Here is a 15,624-nt window from a genome sequence, read left to right as displayed (position 1 = left end):
ATTACCTTTAAATGTAACAAGAACATCACTTTTTAGCCGAGAAAGCTAACGAGCAATTTCTCGTCATGAAGATCTCACATCATAATAGACAAGTACATTTGTGATCCTGAAAAATCTCAATAGCTTTGATCAGTAGAACCAGAGTATCTGATGATACACAAATTAATAAAAAGTGAAAACGCAAAGATATCATGTGGTAGTTCCATTTTGCACCTCCCTACTGGTATTCAGCATCTAAGGATCTGGTCGATAGGGTGATTTAGACCTTGGCTGCTATTGGTGCTAAAATTCATTGATTGTACCACATTCGTAGCTAGGTTTTTACTTACATTTTCAGTCTGGTGCCAACCAGGGGGAATAAAGTGTGCAATAATTTAATGGTCTCATGTTCCCATTTTGCACATGGTATTACTGTGTATTTCATATTCTCTACTCAATTAAAATTTGATGGTCAAAAGTAGAAACATAACTCAAGCAATCACTACTGCCGTCAGAATCAAACAAGTGCTGGTGGTAAATGGCTGCAAATTCTTTTTGTGCACATTGTACCACTAGCATTAGGATTTCATTGGGTTTACAATTGTAGAAGCCTTCAATTTACATGTCAATACCCATTTATTACATTGTCAGAATATACTTTCAAATGTCTCCATTTGGATGTAAATTAACGACCGGTTTTGAACTTATTGTTAAAAGAGTGATTGCAGTAATTAATTGTTTAGACATCATTTATTGAAGTGTATAATACGTCATGTTCAGCTGGTTGGTTTTACATGCAAATGACAATTTTACAATACAATATTGCATGAACTCGTTTGATCGTTGGTTAATCTTGTTTTACTGTTTATTGTGAAATATTGTGAAATTAATGCATTGGCCACAGAATGTTGACAATTTATTGGTGTTATCACATGACATTTGAAAATTCACAAAAATAAGTGATTTATAATCAACTCAATAGAATTATGGCTAAGTAGGAAAGGAGTTTGATTATTTTGTTTAAAACGCCCGTGGACTAAAGATCAGCCAGTGCACCTGGGGACTGCACATGAGTTAGTATAGCTAGTATTTGAGTATTTGATGTATCAGTTGGTTGGAAGACACACCTAGGGGCATATTTACAATGAAAAGTTGCAGCATGGAGCGGCACCAAAGTTTGCAGTGCAGCACCTTTGCATTTCGAAAAAAACAGGGATGCGCAGCCAAGATGGTGCACCCCTGTGTTTTTCCGAGTGCTGGCGCTAAAATTTGCTGCCTAGCACCAATGCAGACACACTTGCACCACAGTGTGCCTGCTTTGCAGGGAATGATTGTTTGTGCAAGTAGGTTTTCCTTCCTCCACATAAACAATCAATAATTGCAATTTCTTACTTCTATGTGTGCTGTATTCTGCAGCACACGTAGAAGTAGCAAATCGTCATTACTTAATGATTTTTTATGTGAAGGACAGGACTCCTTCCTGCACATAAATAATCATTAATGGTGCTATTCTCTTTCTGTGTGTGCTGCAGAATGCAGCACACATAAACAAAGCAAAAATGAGGAGAAATATAAATATTTCTCCTCTTTGCGCCCTTCTTAAGCCTGCTCTTACACGGCGTTCGTTTTTGTCACTGACTCAGATTTACACATCCTTGTAAATCTGGGAAAGCATCAACAAGCGCTGGGTGTTGCAGTGGAACATGCAGAGCAATGTCCATAGCACGCCCCTTATAAGCAAAGTAAGACAAGGAGGCGTCAAGACACAAAAAATGGCTTAATGCTGCTTTGTAAATATGTAGAAGGGCATAGCACCAGCAGAACATCGCTAAAAGTGACGTTCTGGTGGTTATCCCCATGTAATATACTCCCTAGGGAGTGCAGCCAAGTTGAGAAAATGTATTTAAATTGAATACATAAGTGTGCAGATCAAGGCCCTCATCTCAAACTGATTTTATTGTGTTGGACAAAAAGTCATAGAGCCTTATTGCACCCACAGTTTCACCATGTCCTTTAAAAAAATTGTACATTTGACTGAAAATAGGGCTTACATTTTGGCATACACACAGGAAGAAGCTGTTGCTATATTGAATGTTAACACAATATATTGAATAAGATTGAGGAACAAGACTGATCAGGATGAACTATGTAGATTGACCTGAAAGCCCTGAAGAAGCGCAAATGTGCGTGAAACACGTGTTGACTGTATTAACTGAGTCATCAAAAGAATGAATAAAGAAAAAAGCGCAAGATGAATTATTATTTTTTGCGGCGGGTTCTCAGTACAGTTATTCATGTATTTAATTACTATACTGGTGAGGACCAGTAACTGAGATGTATAGCACTGGCCAATATAACTAACTAACTAACTAACTAACTAACTAACTAACTAACACACACACACACACAAACACCTCCCCCGCACCTTACTGGCGGTCGCCCGTAAGTAGTTATAGTTAGGCCCTAGTTTCCATAGGAAATCGGCAACATTCTATTTGGAATAACTTTGGTGCCGGTTGACAAATACACACAAAATTCTCCAAGAAAATGGCCTGCTCCGCTCCTTCCCTGAAAGTTTTGGGGTGATTTGTGAAGCGGGGGCCGAGAAAAAAGGGGGGTCCCAAAATGTGTTTTCTCCATGCAATTTTCCATAGGGACCTTTAAGATGGGCTACAGCCCGAACTGCTGAATGGAATTATACCAAATTTGGCAAAAAGGTAGAGTTTGGTTCGCATATTACGCTTTTTGTTAAATGGTGTAAATCCGTTCAGTAGTTTCTGGGAAAATCTAAAGTAAAATCATAGATATATCACAGTCCCTGCAGTTCCCCGCCTCCTGCAGGACCCAGCATTGCTTTTGGAGAAAGGGAGCTGCTGACATGCAGCTCCCTTTGCCCAAAAGCAATTCTGTTTTGCTTCTTGGAAGTGAGAGCAGGTTTCCTACTCTTGTTTCCATGAAGCAAAGCAGTCTTTGCTATGACAGCGGAGGACCTGTGCAATGTCCTGGGGGTGGGCACCTGGGACATTGCTGGAGCCAGCCCTGGGGGTGATGATCTTCAGGGCCCTGAAGGGCTCCTGGAGGGGGGCCCCCACCCTACTGATTAAAAACCCTGGGGAGGTGGTGGTCCCAGAGGCCGGGGGTCTGCTAGGGACCCACCTATTTTATTTGCTCAAAGCTCCAGGGTGGGGGTGGTCCCTGAGGCTGTGTGGGGGTGAGGCAGAAGCCCTCCCCACACTACTTTTATTATTGTCCAGTCCCGGGGAGGTGGTGGTCCAAGGCGCTTTGGGGGCCCTCGAGGCACCCCACCCATATTATACTAAAGCCCCAGAGAGGTGGCACTCTCCAGGGTTGCGAGGGGCTGCAGGTGCCCACATAATATTATTCATGCTCTGGGGAGGTGGCCCCACTGGGCCCCCGCATATATTTTCTTTATTGCCCCTGGGACCTGGCCGACCCGGGGGCTTATTAAAACAAGCACGGGAGACAGTGCTTCATTTTTGTAAATTTGGTCAGCGGGATTTGTGGATCCTATGCGAATCCTGCCAAAAAAGTTAAAACATAAAATGCTTTTCTTTGGCCCCTGAACAGGCCTAGGGGTTCAGGGTGTTTCTACCCTGCCCCCTAATCTTGTTTTTTCACCACAAGAATACTGTCAAAACTTTTTACTTTGAAGTGTTGGCAGCCAATCAGGGAGAAAGGTGTACATCCGTTCAGTAGTTTTTGAGAAATTCAAAAATAAATACATATTGATATCTGGTGACCGCTATGGATCTGTGAACTCTCCCGATCAAGGTATTCTCTCTGATTGGCTGCCAACACTTTAAACCAATAAGTGTTGACAGCAATCTTGTGGTGAAAAAACAAGATAAGGGGGCAGGGTAGAAACACCCTGACCCCCTAGGCCTGCTCAGGGGAAAAAGCATTTTATTTTTAACTTTTTGGCAGACCAAATTTACAAACATGAAGCGCGATCTCCCGTGCTTTGTTTTAATAAGCCCCCGGGTGGGCCAGGTCCCAGGGGCAATAAGGAAAATATATGTAAGAGTCAAAAAATTAATTTCCCATAGGAAACTTTGGGCAAGGCTACAGCCGAAACTACTGAACGGAATTACCCCAAATTTGACAAAAAGGTAGTGTTTGGATCAGAAAGCGACTTTTTTTTAAATGGTGTCAATCCATTCAGTAGTTGCTGCGAAATTAGAAAAATAAGTTTCAATATCTGGGCAGGGCCTAAGTCCTGAGCACGAGCTTCACTGTGATTGGCCGCCAACACTCCGAACCAGGAAGTGTTGGCAGCCATCTTGTGACTCGGTAGAATGGAGTCACCAGAAAACAGAGAAACAAAGGTATAAAACAAGTTAAGGGGACAGGGTTGAAACACCCTGAGCCCCGAGGTCTGCTCATGGATCCCAGATAAGCATTTGTTTAAAAAATTGCCGCAATTCGCGCTGGGGTCGCGGGTTCCTGCATTTCATTTAAATGAGGCCACTGGGCGGGCTAGGTGCCGGGGTATTTCTTAAAAAATAATAGCGGGGGCTCGCTGGGGCTGTGGGGTGGCTTCACTCATTTTTGGCAGGGGGGTTGCAGGCCCCTCTCCTGGAGCCCTCCATCTGCTTTTAACTTTGCCGTAGTTTGACGCATCTTTACAAAATTTTCCAAAACGTTTCTCTTTTTTGATCAGCTCCTATCTTGAAAGTTTGGGGGTGATTGGTCAAGTGGGGGATGAGAAAAAAGGGGGGTTCCAAAACGTGTTTTCTCAATGCATTTTACATTCGAAACTTTAGACAAGGCTACAGGTCAAACTGCTGAACGAAATTACGCCAAATTTGGCAGGGAGAAAGGTCTTGGTCTAGAAAGCATGCTTTTGTCCAAATGGTGTAAATCTGTTCAGTAGTTTTTGAGATATTAAAGGAAAAAATATATATATATCTGAGCGGAGCCTAACTCCCGAGCACAAGCTTACCTCTGATCGGCTGCTAACACTTCAAACCAGGAAGTGTCCTCTGGTTGGCTGCTAACACCTCAAACCAGGAAGTGTTAGCAGTCATTTTGTGCCTCACATCAAGTGAAAATATAAAAGAAAGATCCCGGGGGAAATTTAATATACTGGAGCTCTGTCTGTGCGAGATAACCCTTTCACTCTCCATCTGCCCAACATCACCACTTCGCAGCTATGACTTTAGAAGCCAGACCGAGCTAGTACGCTGCTGTGCCTCTACCTCTGCAAACTACTACGCTGCGTTCCTCTGGGAGCAGATGGCCTGTAGTTCTAACTCTGTGAGTCGAGCCCACGGGCAACAGTTGTCCTTCTGCGAGTCTGGCTACGAACTTTTCATACGTCACACTATATGAGCATTGAAAAGCCATTTTGTGATTGAGTCCGTCAGCTGGCATCTGTCCGAGGCATCTCTGAAAACATACTGGAGCACTTTCTGTGTGGGATACTCCTTTCATGCTGCATCTCCCCACATCAGCAGGTAACACACCCTCGTCCCACATCACCATCATACCCCTAACAACCTTCATTGGCTCACAAGTCTCCCTCTGTGAACCACTTGTCGGCTCGCAGCTCTGCGGGTGCGACTTCTCGGGCCCGTAGTTGTATCTGTGAAGCCAAGACTGGAAATATACCGCAGGTCTCTCTCTGCGAGATACCCCCTTCAGGCTCCCTCTCTGAAATCACTGTTCCACAGCTATCCCTTTTGAAGCTGAAGGCCTGCACCTTTCCCTATATTAGTCGGCCCGCAGGTGTTCTTCTGTAAGCTGGCCCGCAGCTCTCCCTCTGCGAACTGATGGGCCGCAGTTCTCCCTCTATGAGCCAGCCAGTCGGCTCTCAGCTCTTCATCTACAAGCCAGCCTGCTGGCTTGTAATCTCTGAGAACAGATGCAATGGAGGCAATGATCATGCAGGTCGAACACCCAACACTGCTCCGACATCCCCTAGGAGCAGATCCTTGTCCGCCATCCCCCTCACCCCGACAAACAAATGTGACAGTCACGTTAGGGAATCTGGAACGTAAAAAATTGGGTAATGTCCTACAATTATTAATAAGAAGATGCTTGTGAGGCTGGACAAATAAGAATCTTAGACATGTATGGATTTACATATAAAATATTTTATTAAAACAAAACAACAACATATAAAACTATGTACAGCCATGGCGTGTCATCCCTGGACCATTTGTGAATTACAGCCTGCAAGATAAAAAGAAAGATAAGATGGTGTTTCATGCATCCAGCAAAGGAGAGAGAGAAAGAGAGAATGAGTGAGAGAGCAAGGAAGACAGAGAAAGAGAGAAAGAGAGAAAGAGTGAGATACAAGGAAGAGAAAAAGAGAGAAACAGCATGAGAGAGAGAGTAGAGAGAAAGAGTGAGAGAGGGGAAGAGAGAGAGAGAATGAGTGAGAAAGAGGAAGAGAGAAAGAAAGAGTGAGAGAGTAAGGCAAAGAAAGAGAGAAAGAGTGGGAAAGAGGAAGAGAGAAAGAGTGAGATATAAGAAAGATAGAAAGAGAGAAACAGTGTGAGAGAGAGGATGAGAGAGAGAAACAGTGTGAGAGAAAGGAGAGAGAGAGAGAAAGAGTGAGAGTGAGGAAGAGAAAGAAGAAAGAATAAGAGAGAGAGAAAGAGAGAGAGAAAGAGAGTAAGCATGGGCGTAAAATCCGTTCCGCTCGCGGAATTTGCAGATTTTTGGCTAATTCGCAATCCGCAAACTCTCAAGAATTTGCCGAAAATTCGCAAATTCGCACGCAGCAGATTTTTTTGCTTGGTGATACAATATTGCGGCGCGCGGCGTTCACTTAACGTCATTCAGCGTTTGCAGAGTGTTTTTGGGGCCTTTTGCCCAGGGGTAGTGAGTGGTGCATGGACTGAGTCTTTCTGTGGGGTCTCTTTAATGTAAACATCATGGAGGGCATGGATGGCATGGATTGTGCTGATTTTTGTGTTTTTCGATTTTTTTGGCTGCTGTTGGGGCCTTTTGCCCAGGGGTAGTGAGTGGTACATGGACTGAGTCTTTCTGTGGGGTCTCTTTAATTTAAACATCATGGAGGGCATGGATGGCATGGGATTGTGCTGATTTTTGTGCGTTTTTCAATTTTTTGGCTGCTGTTGGGGCCTTTTGCCCAGGGGTAGTGAGTGGTGTATTGACTACGTCTTTCTGTGGGGTCTCTTTAATGTAAACATCATGGAGGGCATGGATGGCATGGGGTTGTGCTGATTTTTGTTTGTTTTTCGATTTTTTGGGGTGTTGATGGGGACTGGCCATGTGGGTGGGGGCCATTTTGAGTGCTGGTACAGGCAGGCCCTGGCCATGTGCTGGGGGGCAAGGGGCCATTTTGAAGGCAGGCAGTGTTCTCAGGCCTGCACCCATTTTGCCTAGCTTTCATCCATTATGCCCAGGGGTAGTGAGTGGTTCATGGGCCTAGTCTTTCTGTGGGGTGTCTTGAATTTAAACATCATTGAGGGCATGGAAGGCATTGGATTGTGCTGATTTTATGTGTGTTTTTTGATTTTTTTGGCTGCTGTTGGGGCCTTTTGCCCAGGGGTAGTGAGTGGTGCATGGACTGAGTCTTTCTGTGGGGTCTCTTTGGATGGCATGGGATTGTGCTGATTTTTGTGTGTTTTTCGATTTTTTGGGGTGTTGATGGGGACTCCCCATGTGGGAGGGGGCCATTTTGAGTGCTGGTACAGGCAGGCCCTGGCCATGTGCTGGGGGGCAAGGGGAAATTTTGAAGGCAGGCAGTGTTCTCAGGCCTGCACTCATTTTGCCTAGCTTTCATCCTTTATGCCTTGGGGTACTGAGTGGTGCATGGGCCTACTCTTTCTGTGGGGTGTCTTGAATTTAAACATCATTGAGGGCATGGATGGCATGGGATTGTGCTGATTTTTGTGCGTTTTTCGATTTTTTGGCTGCTGTTGGGGCCTTTTGCCCAGGGGTAGTGAGTTTTGCATTGACTGAGTCTTTCTGTGGGGTCTCTTTAATGTAAACATCATGGAGGGCATGGATGGCATGGATTGTGCTGATTTTTGTGTTTTTCGATTTTTTTGGCTGCTGTTGGGGATTTTTGTGTGTTTTTTTTTATTTTTTGGGGTGTTGATGGGGACTGGCCATGTGGGTGGGGGCTATTTTGAGTGCTGGTACAGGCAGGCCCTGGCCATGTGCTGGGGGCAAGGGGCCATTTTGAAGGCAGGCAGTGTTCTCAGGCCTGCACCAATTTTGCCTAGCTTTCATCCATTATGCCCAGGGGTAGTGAGTTGTTCATGGGCCTAGTCTTTCTGTGGGGTGTCTTGAATTTAAACATCATTGAGGGCATGGATGGCATTGGATTGTGCTGATTTTATGTGTGTTTTTCGATTTTTTTGGCTGCTGTTGGGGCCTTTTGCCCAGGGGTAGTGAGTGGTGCATGGACTGAGTCTTTCTGTGGGGTCTCTTTAATGTAAACATCATGGAGGGCATAGATGGCATGGGATTGTGCAGATTTTTGTGTGTTTTTTGATTTTTTGGGGTGTTGATGGGGACTGGGCATGTGGGTGGGGGCCATTTTGAGTGCTGGTACAGGCAGGCTCTGGCCATCTGCTGGGGGGCAAGGGGCCATTTTGAAGGCAGGCAGTGCTCTCAGGCCTGCACCCATTTTGCCTAGCTTTCATCCTTTATGTCCAGAGGTAGTGAGTGGTGCATGGGCCTAGTCTTTCTGTGGGGTGTCTTGAATTTAAACATCATTGAGGGCATGGATGGCATGGGATTGTGCTGAATTTTGTGTGTTATTCGATTTTTTGGGCTGTTTTTGGGGCCTTTTGCCCAGGGGTAGTGAGTGGTGCATGGACTGAGTCTTTCTGTGGGGTCTCTTTAATGTAAACATCATGGAGGGCATGGATGGCATGGGATTGTGCTGATTTTTGTGTGTTTTTCTATTTTTTGAGGTGTTGATGGGGACTGGGCGTGTGGGTAGGGGCCATTTTGAGTGCTGGTATAGGCAGGCCCTGGCCATGTCCTGGGGGAAAGGGGCCATTTTGAAGGCAGGCAGTGTTCTCAGGCCCGCACCCATTTTGCCTAGCTTTCATCCATTATGCCCAGGGGTAGTGAGTTGTGCATGGGCCTAGTCTTTCTGTGGGGTGTCTTGAATTTAAACATCATTGAGGGCATGGATGGCATGGGATTGTGCTGATTTGTGTGTGTTTTTCGACGTTTTGGGGTGTATAACTGATGTTCCTCTGTCTTCCATTGCTTCCATTGCTTTTAGGTGCACAAGAGAACCACCAGTGCCAGGAAGGAGTCCTGCAGCGGGTGTGTCATTCACCATCGACCAGTGATATTGGCTCATCGCAAGAAAGTAGCAGCATCCCTCAATCAAAACAGGTTGTTGTAACTCATCTGACGAGTGTTCAACAACCACAGCCGCAACAACAACCACATGTGCAAGTACAAGCCCAAGTACATGTGAAAGGAGAGGCAGCGCAAGGAGATGCGCAAGCAGAGGTGCATGGAGCGGCACAAGTGCCCACAATAGTTGTTCCTCCCGAAGTAGGGGCACATCAGGAAATCGACATTCAAGCCAAGGTATCATTTGAGGAAGCCACTCCTCCTGATCATTCACTGTCTTCCAGATCCTAGCAAGTAAAAGATCAAGGATGGTGTCTACATCTTCTTCAAGCCCCCTTTCTTCTGATGATATGGATCTAAATTGGGAACCACCACAGCCGTATGAGAGTGAGGCACACCATGATCTGACAAAGGTAGCTAAGTGTAAAAGGAAGGTCCCCGAAAGTCTCGTACTTATGGAGTGTGATGATGACGCTGAAGAAGAAGTGGCGTATACTCCTGCTGATGAAGACTCTCACGACGACGACGCAGTCATCATAAACGTCACTCCAGGCTCAGCGGGCATGCAGCAAACAGACATTTTTACCCTAGCCTGAAATGCTGCTGAGCATGATGTTGGCGACGTGGGAATGGGACCACCACCAATGCAGTTAACTAGTACACCACCACCTACTGCTTCCATGTTTTCTCACCAGAAGGGACCTCCATCCACCTCGACCTCCATTTCCTCAATTAGTGGTGCTGCAAGTGCACAACATAGTAAAGTTCGGCAACACACATCCTCCACTTCATCTGGCATTAGCATGACCAGTATCGCCTCCTCCGCCCCACACAGACATTTGAAGTCCGCAGTTTGGGACTTCTTTAGTGTTAGTACAACAAGGGAAAACATAGCCATTTGTACCATTTGTAAGCTTGAAGTTAGTCGTGGTAAGCTTGGTACCAACTATGGTACCGGAGGCCAGAGAGGTCATCTTGAGAGACAGCACACTGTCAAATGGCATGCGCACCTAAAGGAGATCAAGGAAGCCTGAATTGCAAGTCAACAAACTGTATCCGTTGATGTTTCATCTGATGATGACGAGGAGGAAGAAGCGTCAACCATTCCTTCAGTTACACCCAGTACCCCTGTCAGCAGCACACCCCCTGCAAGATATATGAGCCACACTAAGAGTGTGGGAGAGAGTGAGACACCAATGCGAAAAAGTTCATCAACATTACCAAGCGTAACTTGGTCGAAGAAGTCATCATCATCATCATCCCGTAAAATGGTCCAGCCCACCATTAGAAGCATGTTGTTTTCAGATGCGCCATTTGAACGCAACCACCCAATGACGCGTCTGTATAACACTAAGCTTGCTAAAATGCTAGCTCTGGACCTTCTCCCTTTTTCTTTTGTGGAAGGGGTTGGTTTTCTTGAATTAGTGGCAACGCTCTGCCCTAAATGGAAGGTTCCTAGCCAGTTCTATTTTGCCAGAGTTGCGGTTCCACACTACATGAAGATGTGCTGGAGGTGATTGGGGCAGCTTTGCAGAAGAGTGCTGTTCACACTATACATTTGACAACAGACATGTGAACCAGTTGCGCAGCCACTGATTCTTTTTTTCAGGGGTTACAGCAAAGCTAAGGGCAGGTGTTGACCCGGACAACGTTTTTAAAGCTACTCGGAAACATGCAACACTAGCCATGTTTGGCATAGAGAACACCAAGGTCTTTCAATGGCTGTCCCCAAGAAAACGCATGATTGGTTATGTTTCCACGGATAATGGCGCCAATGTAGTTAAGGCCATGGATATGGGTAACTATTTCAAAGTGCCGTGTTTGGTGCACTGTATAAACCAGGTTGTTAAAAAATTCTTGAGTGAAGAAAGTCCAGTGTGCGAGTTACTGACCACCTGCTGAAGAATGTGCACACATTTCAACCATTCTTTTAAGGCCCGGAAGCATCTGAGGGGCCTGCTACATGAACGTAAACTGCCAGTGAAAGCACTCATCCAGGAGGTGGCAACACGTTGGAACTCAACCTTCTACATGCTTGAGCGTTTGCATGAGCAGTGTGCGGCAGTCGATCAGTATTTCTTTACACAGGGTGCAGCTATGAAGGACATGAGGATACAGGCGGAGCAATGGAAGCTAGTTCAAAGCCTGACAGACATGCTTCGTCCTTTTGAGGTCTTCACGCGTGCAGTCAGGAGGGAGGACTGTAATTTGGGAAAAGCTATCCCATTGTTGCGCATGCTAGAGCACCAACTGAAGGCGGAGTCTTCTACGTTTTGAAAAGATGAAAAAAGCAAGAAGCTTTTGATTTGGCGGAGAAATTATTATAGCGCCTACTTTGCGATGAACGTCTTAAAAAGATCCACACAGAACAGCATTACATTTGTGCTACTATTTTGGATCCATGGTACAAAAAGGCACTGGCAGGCAGAGTATTCTTTCCTTTTGATGGCGCAGAAGTTACAAAGTACAAACCTTGGCCAGCTATGTCAGCCACTCAGTGTGAAAGAGAACGGCAGGAACTTAAAGGAAAATGCAGTACATCAGCATCAGCAGGCCATCCGGAGTCAAAAGAATCCACTTCCGCACCTGTGGCTGTGGCAGAAGTGAGTGATTTTCCCTCTCAGCCGTTAAAGACACCAGCAACCGGATCATCTGCACCAGACACAACAGTAACATTGTGTGAAGAAGAGGATTGGCTAACTCAGCTTGGGTTTGCTTCTCAAAAGGTCCCAGCAAAAAGTAAGCAAAGTGGAGTAACCGTGGAGAACCTTGAGTCGATGGTGCAGGACTATCTGAATGACTCAACAGAGGTCTATGTTCATGATGACCCATTGGCGTATTGGCATGGGAAAAAAGAATTGTGGCCAGAGATCTCCAACCTGGCTATAAATTACTTGTCTTGCCCACTCGCAAGAGTGTCTTCTGAACGTGTTTTCAGTGCTGCTGGTGGCATTGTAACTTGCAAAAGGACCCGCCTCTCGCCCAAAAATGTGGAGAGGTTAACAATGATCAAGATGAATCAGCACCTCATACCACCAGATTACAAAATACGAGAATACACGCAGGAAGAAGACGAGGAGGACACCAACTTAGATGAGGGAAGTTTTTCTCTGTTAGGTGACTTACTCCCACCTGAATTCGCAGAGTATGAGGACGAACTCTTCCTCCCTGACACCGAGCCCTGAAAATGAGCCAATGAATCAATAACTTTCTTTTTCGTCCTTATTCACTTTTATTCCTGTGTGTCTGTCTTTCTTTGTTTTGCAAAATCTATATAAAAAAACTTTAATCACCTAATCACAAAAACAAGCCCATCAACAGAACTGTCTTCACTTATTTGCTTATTGATATGAAGGTGCCACAGTCTGCATTCCTCAGGTTCACAAGTTCACAAGAACATGCTCCTCTATCCTTCTTCCTCCAGACTCCTATTTCCCTCAAAGCAGATGGCTGGATTATGTCCAATGAAGAAAGACTCTGCACTTGTGGGGGTGTTCTACTTCTTTGCGGGTGAGTTGACGGCTCTGGGGCCATTGCTGAGAAGGTCTAATAACGGATAAAAGTGCTTTGGAGAAAATCAGAGTTGAAAAAGCTTTTGCCTTTTTGCTCACTATCATGTTTTCGGGGGCCTGTTTAGGTGGGTTCCTTGTGTTTGGGGGTGAGCTTTGGGTTTTGGGAGCACTGCTGGCAGTCTAATGTTGATTGCATTTGTTTTGCAGGACATCCATGGTGGAAAAGTGGAGTTATGACCTAGCTGCTCAGCCCGTTTGGACAGAAGGCCGAAAAATATTGTAAGTATGAGATTTTCCATTTTTGCTTTTTGCCTGTTTGGGGGTGTTTGGGAGTGTAGTGCTTTTTTGCGGGTGGGTTGGCGGGTCTTGGGGCATTGCTGGGAAGGTCTAATACCGGCTAAAAGTGTTTTGGAGAAAATCAGAGTTGAAAAAGTGTTTTCCTTTTTGCTCACTATCATGTTTTCGGTGGCCTGTTTGGGGGGGCTTCCTGGTGTTTGTGGGTGGGTTTTGGGGTCTGGGAGCACTGCTGGGTATGGATACTTTTGATTGCAAGAGGTTTGAAGCAAATCAATGCTGGCAAAGGGGAGTTAGGGCCTAGCTGCAGAGCGCACGCGGAGTGATTTGGGAAATTTGCCTGAAAATTACTCAGTCCCCATTCTTGTAGTTTTGCTTTTTGGCTGTTTGGGGGTCTTCTACTTGTTTCCGCCTGGGTTGGCGGCTCTGGGGCCATTGCTGGGAAGGTCTAATACCGGATAAAAGTGGTTTGGACAAAATCGGAGCAGGAAAAGATTTTGAGCTTTTGATCACTTGCCTGTCTGTGGGGTGCTGTTTGGTGGGCTTTTAGGTCGTTGTGGGTGGGTTTTGGGGTCTGGGAGCACTGCTGGCACAGTCTAATGTGGATTGCATTTGTTTTTCGGGAAATCCATGGTGGAAAAGGGGAGTTAGGGCCTAGCTGCACAGCGTGTTTGGACAGAATTGAAAGAAGGCCCAAAATATTCTAAGTATGAGATTTTCCATTTTTGCTTTTTGCCTGTATGGGGGTATTCTGCTTTTTTGTGGGTGGGTTGGCAGGTCTTGGGGCATTGCTGGGAAGGTCTAATACCGGATAAAAGTGTTTTGGAGAAAATCAGAGTTGAAAAAGTTTTTGCCTTTTTGCTCTCTATCATGTTTTCGGGGGCCTGTTTGGGTGGGTTCCTGATGTTTGGGGTGGGTTTTGGGGTCTGGGAGCACTGCTGGCACAGTCTAATGTTGATTGCATTTGTTTTCCAGGACATCCATGGTGGAAAAGTGGAGTTATGACCTAGCTGCACAGCGCGTTTGGACAGAAGGCCGAAAAATATTGTAAGTATGAGATTTTCCATTTTTGCTTTTTGCCTGTTTGGGGGTGTAGTGCTTTTTTGCGGGTGGGTTGGCGGGTCTTGGGGCATTGCTGGGAAGGTCTAATACCGGCTAAAAGTGTTTTGGAGAAAATCAGAGTTGAAAAAGTTTTTTCCTTTTTGCTCACTATCATGTTTTCGGTGGCCTGTTTGGGGGGCCTTCCTGGTGTTTGTGGGTGGGTTTTGGGGTCTGGGAGCACTGCTGGCACAGTCTAATGTGGATTGCATTTGTTTTTCAGGAAATCCATGGTGGAAAAGGGGAGTTAGGGCCTAGCTGCACAGCGTGTTTGGACAGAATTGAAAGAAGGCCCAAAATATTCTAAGTATGAGATTTTCCATTTTTGCTTTTTGCCTGTATGGGGGTATTCTGCTTTTTTGTGGGTGGGTTGGCAGGTCTTGGGGAATTGCTGGGAAGGTCTAATACCGGATAAAAGTGTTTTGGAGAAAATCAGAGTTGAAAAAGTTTTTGCCTTTTTGCTCACTATCATGTTTTCGGGGGCCTGTTTGGGTGGGTTCCTGGCGTTTGGGGGTGGGTTTTGGGGTCTGGGAACACTGCTGGCACAGTCTAATGTTGATTGCATTTGTTTTTCAGGACATCCATGGTGGAAAAGGGGAGTTATGACCTAGCTGCACAGCGCGTTTGGACAGAAGGCCGAAAAATATTGTAAGTATGAGATTTTCCATTTTTGCTTTTTGCCTGTTTGGGGGTGTTGTGCTTTTTTGTGGGTGGGTTGGCAGGTCTTTGGGCATTGCTGGGAAGGTCTAATACCGGATAAAAGTGTTTTGGAGAAAATCAGAGTTGAAAAAGTTTTTGCCTTTTTGCTCTCTATCATGTTTTCGGGGGCCTGTTTGGGTGGGTTCCTGATGTTTGGGTGTGGGTTTTGGGGTCTGGGAGCACTGCTGGCACAGTCTAATGTTGATTGCATTTGTGTTCCAGGACATCCATGGTGGAAAAGTGGAGTTATGACCTAGCTGCACAGGGCGTTTGGACAGAAGGCCGAAAAATATTGTAAGTATGAGATTTTCCATTTTTGCTTTTTGCCTGTTTGGGGGTGTAGTGCTTTTTTGCGGGTGGGTTGGTGGGTCTTGGGGCATTGCTGGGAAGGTCTAATACCGGCTAAAAGTGTTTTGGAGAAAATCAGAGTTGAAAAAGTTTTTTCCTTTTTGCTCACTATCATGTTTTCGGTGGCCTGTTTGGGGGGCCTTCCTGGTATTTGTGGGTGGGTTTTGGGGTCTGGGAGCACTGCTGGCACAGTCTAATGTGGATTGCATTTGTTTTTCAGGAAATCCATGGTGGAAAAGGGGAGTTAGGGCCTAGCTGCACAGCGTGTTTGGACAGAATTGAAAGAAGGCCCAAAATATTCTAAGTATGAGATTTTCCATTTTTGCTTTTTGCCTGTATGGGGGTATTCTGCTTTTTTGTGGGTGGGTTGGCAGGT

The sequence above is a fragment of the Lissotriton vulgaris genome, unplaced genomic scaffold (assembly GCF_964263255.1).
Source record: "Lissotriton vulgaris unplaced genomic scaffold, aLisVul1.2 SCAFFOLD_1400, whole genome shotgun sequence".
Classification (NCBI taxonomy): Eukaryota; Metazoa; Chordata; class Amphibia; order Caudata; family Salamandridae; genus Lissotriton; species Lissotriton vulgaris.
The sequence above is the reverse complement of the archived record's forward strand: the minus strand, read 5'-3'. Positions refer to the sequence as shown.